This window comes from Harpia harpyja, chromosome 8, assembly GCF_026419915.1.
Source record: "Harpia harpyja isolate bHarHar1 chromosome 8, bHarHar1 primary haplotype, whole genome shotgun sequence".
In the NCBI taxonomy this organism is placed as follows: Eukaryota; Metazoa; Chordata; class Aves; order Accipitriformes; family Accipitridae; genus Harpia; species Harpia harpyja.
Genome location: NC_068947.1, coordinates 52,789,725 through 52,801,785, shown reverse-complemented (window position 1 = coordinate 52,801,785; position 12,061 = coordinate 52,789,725).

The following is a 12,061-nucleotide window of genomic DNA, read 5'->3' as shown; positions in this document are numbered from 1 at the left end:
CCTTGTTCTAGGGTCCTACTGCGAATAGGGTCTTTATCCTGGCTGCCAGTGATGCCCTTTCCTGGTGTGTGTCTTGACTTCTCTTGTTTCTGACTCGGGCTGATTCTGACTGACCTGATTCCTGGAATCTCTTGATTCCAGCTTGGCCCTACGTAACAAATATGACAGCTGATGTCAAAATCTCCTTATGCACAGTTTCCCTTCTATGTCCATAGGCCACGAGTAGCAATGTAAGCATGAAGAAATACAAAGCACAACCTGGCCAAATGTGTTCCTCACACCACAGTGTCTACGACTCAAAATCAGGAGCAGACTGGCAATGATAGGATGATGTTAGTTCTGTGCAGTTCAGTCACCTCATGGTTCTAGGGGATCTATCAATATTGCATATGATACAGTTAGGATGTGCTCCGCTGTATAAATAAGCCAGTATGTGGAAATACTTCAGCAACAACCAAGAAATTCCTATTTTCACATACCTGCTACAAATACAAGGTAACAAGGGTACAACCTTTGCCACTGTGGATTGTGATCTTGCCAGAGACACTACACTTTTTTGTAGTGCATTGCATTTCTTTTAGGTCAGCCTAGATTAAAAAAAAAAAACATAAATCTGAATAGCTGGGTATGAATGAACTGACTTTTGGTGACCCTGGAATTTTGGTGACCCTGGAATTTAAATTAGCCTTTTCCAGCAACATACCTGAAAAGGAAAAATTATTACAGAAAAATCATAGAAGGCGGCTACAGGAAAATTTTCTACATAGTCTCCAATTTTCTCTTCACCCCAACCACTTCTTCAGTTCCTTCTTTCTTTCAAACATAAATCAAAATGGATATTACCTGGCCTATTATAAAAGTAATTTCAGTGCTAATGTAGAGACAGACATAATTTGCACAGTACATGGCATGGATTCCTTTCCTTCTGAATGGCTCTGACCCTTACATTCCATGTTCTCACAAAACTCCTGTTAACCTTCCTGGAAATTTTGAGTGCTGAAGGTATGTAGGATTGAATCCAATGTGCTTATCTGGTGACAAATCAGGATGGGAGTGCATATTCTTTTTCTCTTTCTCTGTTTTTCTCTTACAGTTTCTTTAGAGGTGGTAAAATTGTAAGACCTGGGTGATATCTTAAAGTTATTATGAAGATATAAGTGTAATCCTAGTCTTTCACAAAGTCCACAAGAATGTGAACTGTGATTAGCAGGAAATGGGGAAGATAAAAGGCATTGTAAAAGTAAGGAAGCCTGTTGAACCTAAAGGAGAAACAATATTAGCTACACGTGATAAAAGTCCCCATTTTTATCTTCTGAAAAGATTTTAAAGGTTTCTGTTAAGCACAGAATGTGCTTATGTAATGAATGGTATCAGGAAAACTTACACAAAGTGGCTTTTGAAGAGAAAAGAAAGAAAGGGAAGTCAACTTATTTGTTATGATGAATTGAAAGTGTCTTCTACATTTGCCTTCCAAATTTTCCCCCCAAATCCCTGTTAAGCATCTGGTAGACAAATAAAGTAGCATAATTTGATGCTTAACACATCTTCAGAGCATTGTACAGCCACTGAGTAGCCAAATTGTCTTGGCTAGCCTATAGCCAGTCCAGGTTGTTTATGTCAGAGGTAAGTATTGCCCCAACCCTTCTGCTTGGACAAATTTCAGCTCAAAGATTTGCCTGTTTTACTGTCTCAGGGACAGCATCAGAGCCACAGGCTGCCAGGCCATTTCAGAAGCTCTTATTCTTCCATTGCATATTTCTCCCTGTCTTGTTCCATATATTCTTTCTGATTCCCATGTATGCTTAAATCTTAAAAATAAAATGACATTTTCTATTTTTTGCTCCAATTCACAAAAATCTTTCACCTTACCTCTAATAAAAATTTGCTCTTAAAAAATTCCCACATTCAGAAATCACAAGAGAAATTGTCATTTCAGCAACAGCAAAAACAAAGTGCATGAATGCATACCCAAGTTTAGGCTACCATCTTAAGAGCAAGAGTGGAAGTGCAGCCTACAACCAGACTTCAGTCTTTCAACATCGCCCCTGTACATTTCTGATTGTACTGCAATTCTTGTCTGAAATCGCAGCACCTAATAAAATCTCTAAAGATGTGAGTTGTGAGATAAAAGAATGAGAGAAGCAGAAGTACAGGAAAAAACAATGAAAAATAACAGTTTCTGAGTACAAACAGAACGCAGAACAGAAACTCAAGAACTCACCATGTCAGCAGTAAGTTGTGATGTAGTTTCTCCATGTGTATAATGGATAATCTTCCATCTGAGAAGGTTCTAATAATGACTAGCCAACAACTGCTTGATGTATTACAGATATGTTAGGGAATCCTGTTAGACTGTGAAATTTCCAGAAGTTCAGGTTATAGTATCTTACTTGTGTAGCATAGGAAAACAAAGTCATGGATGTTTGCATGCAAATGCACAGTATTATGTACAGTTTCATATCACAAAACTGAGTGGTGATGTATATCAAAACTATGTAACAGAGGAAAATAACTAGATATTCCACAAAAAGCATACTAGTAGTGTTATCTCCACCACTCTTGAGAAATTCTTATCTTCACAAGATCTTATCTACTGTGTAAATAGGAATTACTTAACCACCAGTAAATCACAGATAACTCAGAAATAGAAGAAACTAAACAATTCATTATAAACTATATCAGGGCACAGGTGTCCTTTAAGAAGCTACTACGTATTATGCAACTAATCCTGATGTGTAATTCTGTGAATCTGTCTCCTGGTCTGAAGGAGTGCAAAAGGCTGGAGGCAAGCTTGTTTTATTATGCTGAATTATCTTAATAGTGTGTATTTGTTGTGTATGAACGTGTGTGTGTAGTAAGCCTGGTTAAGAAAAGACTTAAAGTCACTTCTTGACTTGGAGCAGCAGAAGCAAGGCTAACTAGTTGCAGTGGAGTATGGCAGCAGAGGCACAGACTCCTTTGAAAGATGCATTCCCAAGGTCCTGGTGAGTTGGATGAGGGATCAGCAGTAGTTCCATTGGCTGTTACAGAAAATCCTGGTGCAGCAGCACAAAGATCACTAGACTTCATAAAACTGACTCCACCAACATTTGCAGCAGACTTTGTAGCATTTCCAGGAAAAGCCAAAAGAGACAATAGCAAGAACTGAAGACCTCTGGTGTCCGGCTTGGAACCTCACCTGGACTGTAGACTAACATAAAAATTGTGACAGTAGGATTTGAAGCTATATAATATTGAAATCAAGCCATGAGAGCCTTCTCATTTGGATTTCCTCAAAGGAGGTCTGGGATTTTAAGATAGCCCAATGGTGTTGCTAGGAATCTCTAAACCAGCCTGTAACACAGTAGGAGAAAGCATTAGCAAAAAAGAGCACCTCACTAATTAGTTTTACCTTGTGGTCAGGAGTGCCATAAGAATACCTAGGTCTTTAATTCAGTAACTGTAAAGTTCTGTGTGTGAGTCTTGAAATTGGTAGAACCTGCTTTTTTAGTAGAAGTTCTCCTTGCTCCTAAAGATACACAAAAGGGTGAAAGTACATATCTGGGATGCATCCATGGGAATGTTAACCTCCAAATCTGTGGCTAGCAACACTTTTGCAGTTTGGAAAAAGGAAGTAGTGTGACAGCTGCTTGGTGTTCATGCCTTATAGTGTTGAATTAAGACTAGGTGTGAGTACGCTGACTCCCAATTTCACAGCTGGCATCAGGCTTTAAAGATTCTCAGCAACCTCTGAAAAATGAATCCATCCTGATTTGGCTTTGAGTTTTTTGATTCTTAGCCTGTAGCAATTGTGCTACTATGTCAGGATAGCAGACATGAAATCAAACTTGGATTATGACTCGTTTATTTGTATGAGAACAGGTGACACCACTTAGCACTTAGAACACAGCTCTGAGTTATGCTGGTATCCAAAGCATCATTAGGGAGCTCCTGAATATATGTTTTGGTGGAAGAGGGAGAATTTTGAAGGTAACTCCTGATGACAAGGGTTCAGCTTTGGGCCTGGCTAATATGATAAATCTGGGCCCTGATAAATGTTTGTCTTTAAGAATATTACTTGCTAATGGCTTGGTAGAGCCATTCAACTCTACATCACAGATTATAGGGCATAATACAAACATCTGTAACCTGTGAAATCGCAGAGCAGAGTCAAAATATTTTACTTCTTTTTATTCCCCTCTTCCACCTTGGTGAGGTCCTTGAGTGTACTAAAATGCTTTAATGGCCCTGACCAGCCTCACCTGGGGTCTCCACCCACACACTCATCACCTCAAAGCCTGTCCAACCTCCCAGGTTTCCTGGGTGCAGTTTGGACCCTTCTCCTTGCCCTGCCCTGCTCCCAGAGTTTGTCAGGGATAGAGTGAATTTCTCTCCCACTCGTCCCCCCTCGCCTCTCAAGCCCACCCAGCCTTTAAGGACCTCACAGGCAGCCTGAGCTTCGCTACCCAGCCCCAAGTCTCCCGTGCCTTCTCTCTTTCTCAGTACCCTGTTCTTGGCTCTGTGTCCCCTGAAATAGTTCTGTGAAAACCCACGACAATTAAGCCACTCTACAAACAGTCCTTTCTGACCCCAGATGCCTGTAAGGTGTGAGGATGTGTGCTGCTGGGAGGGAACACTATTGTTAGGTGCCTGAGTGCACTCATGGGCTTTGAAGGCCCTGACCAGGCTAACTCAGGGCCTTCACACACACACGCACACACGTATACATATATGCCCTGCCCATGAGTATAGAAGCCCCATTTAAGATCTGTCTTGGGCCTTCAGTTCCTGCCTGAGCTATTTTGTAAGAGCATAAATTTTTAGCTGAGCTACAGTTATGCTTGTGTTTGGCCATGGGCTCCAATGATCTGGACACTGACCTACTGACTGACTTGTAGCTTAACTTCAAACTTGCCTTGTCAACATGGACCTACCTAGTGATAAGTGGACCTTGGTTACCATCACTGGACATCATTCTGATCAAGGGATTAACTTCCTAGCTTGATCTGAGACCTGCCTCATCACCACAAAATTGCCTGACAATCCAGGCTCTTGGTTGAACCTGGCTTCCATCTCCAGGTCTGCCTACTCACCTTGCCCAAGTAGTGTGGGGCTGTACCCTAGCTGATGAGGCCCCTGTACTGTCTGGCGTGAAGTCACGCTCAGCTTCCTATCCCTTAGGGTGCAGCCAGCCCTTGCTGCTTCCTAACATTTCCCTCACAATTTAAGAGGTCCTATAAATAACTCTGCAGATATTACTCTTCAAATTACAGTATCAAAGATTGTCCCAGTGAAGTCTTGACCTGTTCTGAAAGTTTTGGCAGTAGCAAGAGATCATGGGAAGAGGCCAGATCTGACTGGTTGTTCTGCAAACTTAATTTCAACAACCCGCTGTTCCTAGAAGTGGTATTAAAGTAGAAACCAAAATCTCTGCTTTCATGAACTTGTTGCTTTCAACAACAGAAATAATCACTGAAAAATGGTAAAGTCCACTTACGGTATCTGAAGAACTGCTTATAGAATTTTCCTGGTAGAGAAGTGACAAAGGAACCAGTGGTTTCTTGCATTAACTATTGGAAGGCCTTTGATTATGTGAGTATATCACAGCTTGATGCCAAGCAGAGAGAGTTTAAAAAGGTGCCCTCTGAAAAAGAGCAGAGAAGGTAGAAATGTTCCTCTCAAGCAGGTTATCCTGAAGAAGGATATTCATCAAACGACTTGCCCATAGACAGAGGAAGTATTTGTCTTTTTATCATCTTTGGTTAGCTAACCCAGTGAAGGTTCAGGTTACTGTGTTACTGTGTGAGCAATCCTGTTCTCTCTGTGCAGGTATGGTATTACAATAGTTAAGAAAGATACTCAAAGGCTGTAGCACTCATTGTCCTGAGATTCTGGGAAAAGGACTGTTATACACCTCATGGAAAATTTTATGGTAGAAACTGAAGAGTGCTGTATGCAAAGTGGATCTGATTCAGGGAGAAGGCAGTGAACTAAACTTTAAATGAAATTTTAACAGCACTGAGAAAGGAAATGACAAATCTATAAAATGGAACTGGTTGTCTTCTATTTAATTTTCTATTTATTAAAGTAACTACTAAAACTAAAATCATTTATTTGTAAATTTAGTTACTTATCAGCATTTAGTTATTTTCCCCTTTATTTCTGCTGGAAAAGTTGGTGGTTGAGACTTTTTTGTTGTTTGGATTTTTGTTTTTCCTCAGATTCTGTTGTTTTCACCCTATTTAATAATGCAGAATTCTTCTTTTTTGTGCCTGCCATAACACTGTCCTGGATCAGAAAGTTTCATTTCATTATCATTCTTTTGCACTTTTTGTAATGAGTTGAGGTTTTCTTCACATTCACATTACCCAGTTAGACTTCATCAGGTAATGAATTTTGAGCCTGATACACTATGACACCCAAAGAGCTACAAGAGCTGTATTTGCGTTGGTGATTTGTTCCCCCCCATTCCTGCCAAGAAGTTGAGAGAAGTTTTACTCCATAGCAGAAACAGGTTTGTCATTACAACTACCTAATTAAGAACATGATGAATGATCAAAAGTAAACATTACCCTCTATTCCCTCTGAGAATGTTGAATATACCAGAAAGCTGTTCCCTAAAACAGACCTGCACTGATTAAAAACTGAGTACGGAACAGAAATTATTCTGAGAAGTCAGGTCTTCACGCACTTGTACATACTCCAGGCAGTGCCTGGGCTGAGCCAAAGTGATGAACCTGTTGTCTCTGGGTCTTTTTTTTTCTTTTTTTTTTTACCGCTTTTTTTGCCAGGAGCAGTTGAATTCTTCTATTATGAAGAGTCTCCTGAAGCATATGAAGCATATGTTTTCAGTAACTACTAACTAGGTTAAGGGGAAAGAAGTTCCATTGACTTACATAGCTGAATAGGACAGGCATTTAGAAAACAAACTATTAGAGGAAGTGTTCTATATTTCTGAGGGTTTCTGAGATTAGAACTTGAAATAAAAAGTTACCTTTTTCTTTGCAAGGGAATGTCATGATTCATTACATTTTCCAGGCAGAGGCTCCTTTATAGCCTCCTGGAAGTCTCTTACTGTCAGTGGCCATGGACCAAACAATTAAATATGTTTACACCTTCTTTAAACTACATATTAACCAAGGATTGCTTTTTGTTGCTGTTGTTTAGATGATCCAAAATGACACTTTTTCCTTGAGTGAGCAACAAAAATATCACTCGTGCTGCTGAAGGAAGTGTATGTAATGTGACACAAAGATCACAACTTAACAAAGCACCACAAATTTGATATCATAAAATGGCATTAGATGACTCAGCAGTAACCTCACTTCTCCTTGGTTCAGTCCTTACGTCCCAATATAGAGGTGTGGTCACGGTACATCCACTATCACTGAACACAAGCTCAAGGCTCAATGTAATGCCCAACAATTGAATATCAAACATAAATACATATTTTATTTTAGTTATTGCCAACGGTCTCTGTAGTGGGTGTCCTTGTTTTTAACCTACTTACCTATGACACACAACAAGAGCTGGTGTAGGGGTGGTGTGTATGCTTTGATATTCCTCTGTGCCCTGTGTGTTAATTAGCAGAGACTGACTGCCCTCTCCTGGAGTGATGACAGTTCGTTCACATTGTTAATGGTATCACAAATACATTCAAAGGGCGCTTTCGATAAGTTCACAGATGACACCAAAATGTGGGGAGTGGTTGCTATGCTGGAGGGCAGGGCTGCCATTCAGAGACTACTTGATAAAATGAAGTGACAGGCCAGCAGGAAGCTCATGGAGTTCAACAAAGACAAATACCCAGCCTGGGGTCTGGGATAGAAAAACCTCTACGTGTCAGTACAGGCTAGGGAAAGATTAGCTAGGGACCATCTCTGCTGAAAAGAGCCTGCAAGTTGAACATAAGCCAGCAGTGTGCCCTTGCAGCAATGAAGGTCAACCACATGCTAGACTGCATTAGCAATACTGTAGGCAGTACATCAAGAGAAAATTATTATTCCCTTCCATTTCAGAGCAGTTACGCTGCATCCAGGGCTGGGCCCCCCAGTGCAGGAGAGGTACTGGCAAACTGGAGCGTGTCAAATAGAGGGCCACTAAGATGGACAACACTGTTCGAAGAGCCTAAGGGAGCTGGGTTTGTTTATCATGGAGATAGCTAAGGAGGGGGTGAGGAGGGGAGGGGAAGGCACAGGTCTAATTGCAGTGTCTAACCACCTTAAACAGGGTCATAGGGAAGATGGAGCCAGACTCATTGCAGAGGTACCAAGGACAAAAAGCAACAACTTTGAAACGCTGCAGTGAGGGTGGTTGAGCAGTGGAATAGGTTGTCAAGAGAGGCTGTAAAATCTTCATTCTCTGAGCTTTTCAAAACTCAGTTGAACAAGACTCTGAGCAAGCTGATCTAGTTTTGATGCTGGCACTGCTTTGAGCCAGAAGAGAGTACAGCCTTTTTAAAGGCTATGAATCTATAGAAGTGCTTTTAAGAACTAAAAATTTGACAACTCTTTAATTATACTTTGTTAATTAACATATGAACTTCCTGTATCTACCTGTTCACTGATGTTGGTGCATGCTAGAGCTGTACAGTCATCAAAATTACATCACTGTCATCTTCTTCAAGCATCAGCCAAAGCAGATACTGGAGGTGAACAACTATCCAATAAATGTGACTCTGTTGTCCTTCAGGGAGTTTTGTGTGAACCAGCTCTATTTGTATTTTCAGCACTTGCTGAGATCTGAATACTGCTTACAAACACACTTCAATTTGTGATAGAGTCATAAATTGTTACAACTAAATCAACAAATTATACTTAAAAGTAGCAAAGAGCTAAAGCTGCATCTCTTATTTCTGCTGAAAAATAATTTTTAAAGGCTGACCTTAGGAAACAAGAGAAAATTCACTTTGTAGTATTAATTTTTTAATTATTTTCTGAACTGTATGAGGTTTGGAGGATTTGAATTTTGCTAAAATAAACTTGCAAGATCTCAATTTGCAGGGAAAAAAAGAAGAATTTACCTTTCATTAACACCTGGAAAACAACTGTCTTCCCAAGATGTACCCTTGGGTATCTCACAACTACAGGCTGCAGGGTAAACCTGCTTCAACAAAGACCCTTTTAGCTTTCTCTGCAGGCAAGAGTGCCCCATGAACCATTCTGCTTCTTAATCTGACATCTCTTGAAACATATATGAAATTTGCATTTATAGTTAGGAAGAAGCAACTTCTCATCTGCTCCTCATTTTTCAGATTTCAGAGTGATTTCAGAGTCAAGTTGCTGGAGGTGCAAGGCCATCATTTACCAAAAAAATTAAATGGTAGCGTCACATTTTTTGGGAAGAGACCTCTTGAGGTATCCAGTGTAACCTCTCACTTCAAGTGATACCTTCACAAACACTAGGTCAGATTAGCTGAAGCTCTTAAGTAGATGATTTCCCATTAATACAGCAGAGTAACCAGCATTAGGGCCCAAGTCTTTGCCCATCTTCTGATTTTAAGCCTGTAAGATCAGAGGTCACATCTCTAAGAACTGCTGTAAGAACACTACATCTGGGTCACCTTCATCCAAACCCTGGGGTAAAGACCACAAAGTATTTTTCCGCCTGAACATCACCTGTGCACCCACGGCATTTTTCCATAATTTGCCCTTTGGAGTCACCAAGTTTACTGAAAAAGAAATGCTAACCGAATATGCTTATTCCGTTTGGCTTCTCCTGTATGCGGGATTGCCAAGGAAAATTGTTATGTATTAAAGCCTTCTCTGCCTCTTAAGTTCCTTCTGAAGTCAACTATAAATATTGACTCCCAATCTATTTTCACATGATGCCATATACAAACTTTATTTGAAAACTGATTGTTTTTATTACAGACCAGATCATCAGTTTAGTGTTTTGGTTCCAGTCTTTATAAAAAGTGTAATGTCACCTCTTGCTCTTTTCTTTTTTAGGCTACGTAGTGTTTTTAATCTTTCCTCATTTGGAAATTTCCTTTTCCCAGCAGTTTGAGATTTTCATTTCTACCATCCAGTAACAAAACTCCGATACCTGTTTATCAGAAATAATGTAATCAGAACTTGCAGTATGGGAAGCATGTACATATAATCAATATGCTAATGCTTATAAAACCCATAGGAATTCTTTTGCCAGCTCATTTCCACAGTTCACAAAACACTGCTGATTTGCAGATCCATGACTGCTCTACAGCTCTGCAACTATTTCATGGACACTTCCAGCTCTGTAACATTTTCGGTTAAAAGTGCCTTTTGAAAGGATACATTATTGTCAAGGAGAAGTTGAGGACTGATAGTTACTTATTATTTGAAAAAAAATTGGAAGAAACAATACTGACAATATAAATTTAAACTGTGTTACTAAAATTCTTATCTGAACTGGTAGTTCCTTCAGCTACTGCAGCTATGTCTGAAACTACCTATACTGATTTCTTTGCCATGGTATGATGAACACAAACTCTTAGCTGCATTTTTAGTTCACATGCTGCCATGTGTGAGTGTTTCATAAAGATATCTTTGTGATGACTCTATGAATTGGGGCAGTCATTCAGCTACTGTTGCTTTTTTGCATTATCTGTGGGAGATAAATTTTTAAATCATAAATAGAGAAATGATAATCTGATAATAAATTGTAAGATAATTTAACACTAACTAATTTAAATTATCAGAGTGTTTCCACAGCTATCTACCCCAGGGGAGTGATATACATTGAAACCTTATCCAAATGAACAAATGACTTTAAAAGCCAGGAGTAACTTACTATAGGGCTAATAAAAGATCATTTTGCAATTTTAAGAATAATTCTCACTGCCAGGAAGCAAATACAATTTCTACCATTTTATATTTTGTGTCAGTTTTTTAATATTGCCTATGATCTGTGAAATATTATCCTTTCCTATGAAACTATATAAGATGTTTTTATATCAATAGCATATTGATTATGTTATTTAGAAACAGCAAACATTCCAAGCCATGATTAGGAAGTCATGGGAGAAAACCCTAACAATATACCTTTTAACTATGTCATTTCACATGAAAAGAAGCTCAAAAGGCAGTCACATAAGTTACTAAACATCAGGCATTTGAACTTCCCCACCTTTAGGGTTTATCTTCACAAAAACACTTGTGAATCTGCTATCTTTGGAAAGAAGGAGGAACAGCAACAAAAAAAAAATCTTCAAAACAGCTCCTGCTATTTGTTTCCCAGGGCTAGACTACAAGACACACAAAGAAAGTCAATATGAAGCTGAGCTCAGATGCTGCAGTGGTGGGTACGGTTCACATTCCAAAACATACAGATCAGATTACAGACTGGGCATCACATTATCAAGAGTATTATGGGAAGAATGTACGTTCTGGCAACTTCTGCCCTCTGTTGCAATTCTGAGAAAGCATAACAGTATTATGGTACTAGGGAGTACTTCTGCCACAACTACACTTTCAGAACATGTTCACTTGCATTGTAAATGGGAAATGTAATTGGTTGACAGGATCAATGTATTCCCATTTTTGAAGGAGTATCTGTAAAAGGGTGGGCCCCAGGTTTAAAAGAGCTTTATCCAATAGATAGAGAAGGTCAAGCACATTACAGAAGATGTAGATAATGCAAAACATTTAAGATCATATCTTTGCAGCTGCACCCATTACTTGTCCAGTCTGTCCTGCAACACAGTCCTCTCAGTCCAAATGCTTCACAGTGGGACACAAATACTTCTCTCTCCCTCTCCACACAACTCTATTTAGACAATTGAAACAATTTACCAAGAAATCACATTGAAACATTCAATTTTGGGTTGACTGAGGATTTTTCAGCGAACTGAAAGCAAAAAAAAAAAAGCACTCTCGAACTTCTAGAGTACTGTATTGTGTAACTACCTATGGCAGGCACCTTGAAGACTATTTGTAATACTCCCACTTAGCTAGTACACATGCAGATACTTCTTAAGCAAAATCTTGGCTCCAAATGAAGCCTTTGCTATTTTGCAACTGACTTCTTCTCAAAATCCGAATACGGTTACATTTAAAGGGGCAGTGCAATCTCTTACATCTGCCTATTCCATTACAGCAAG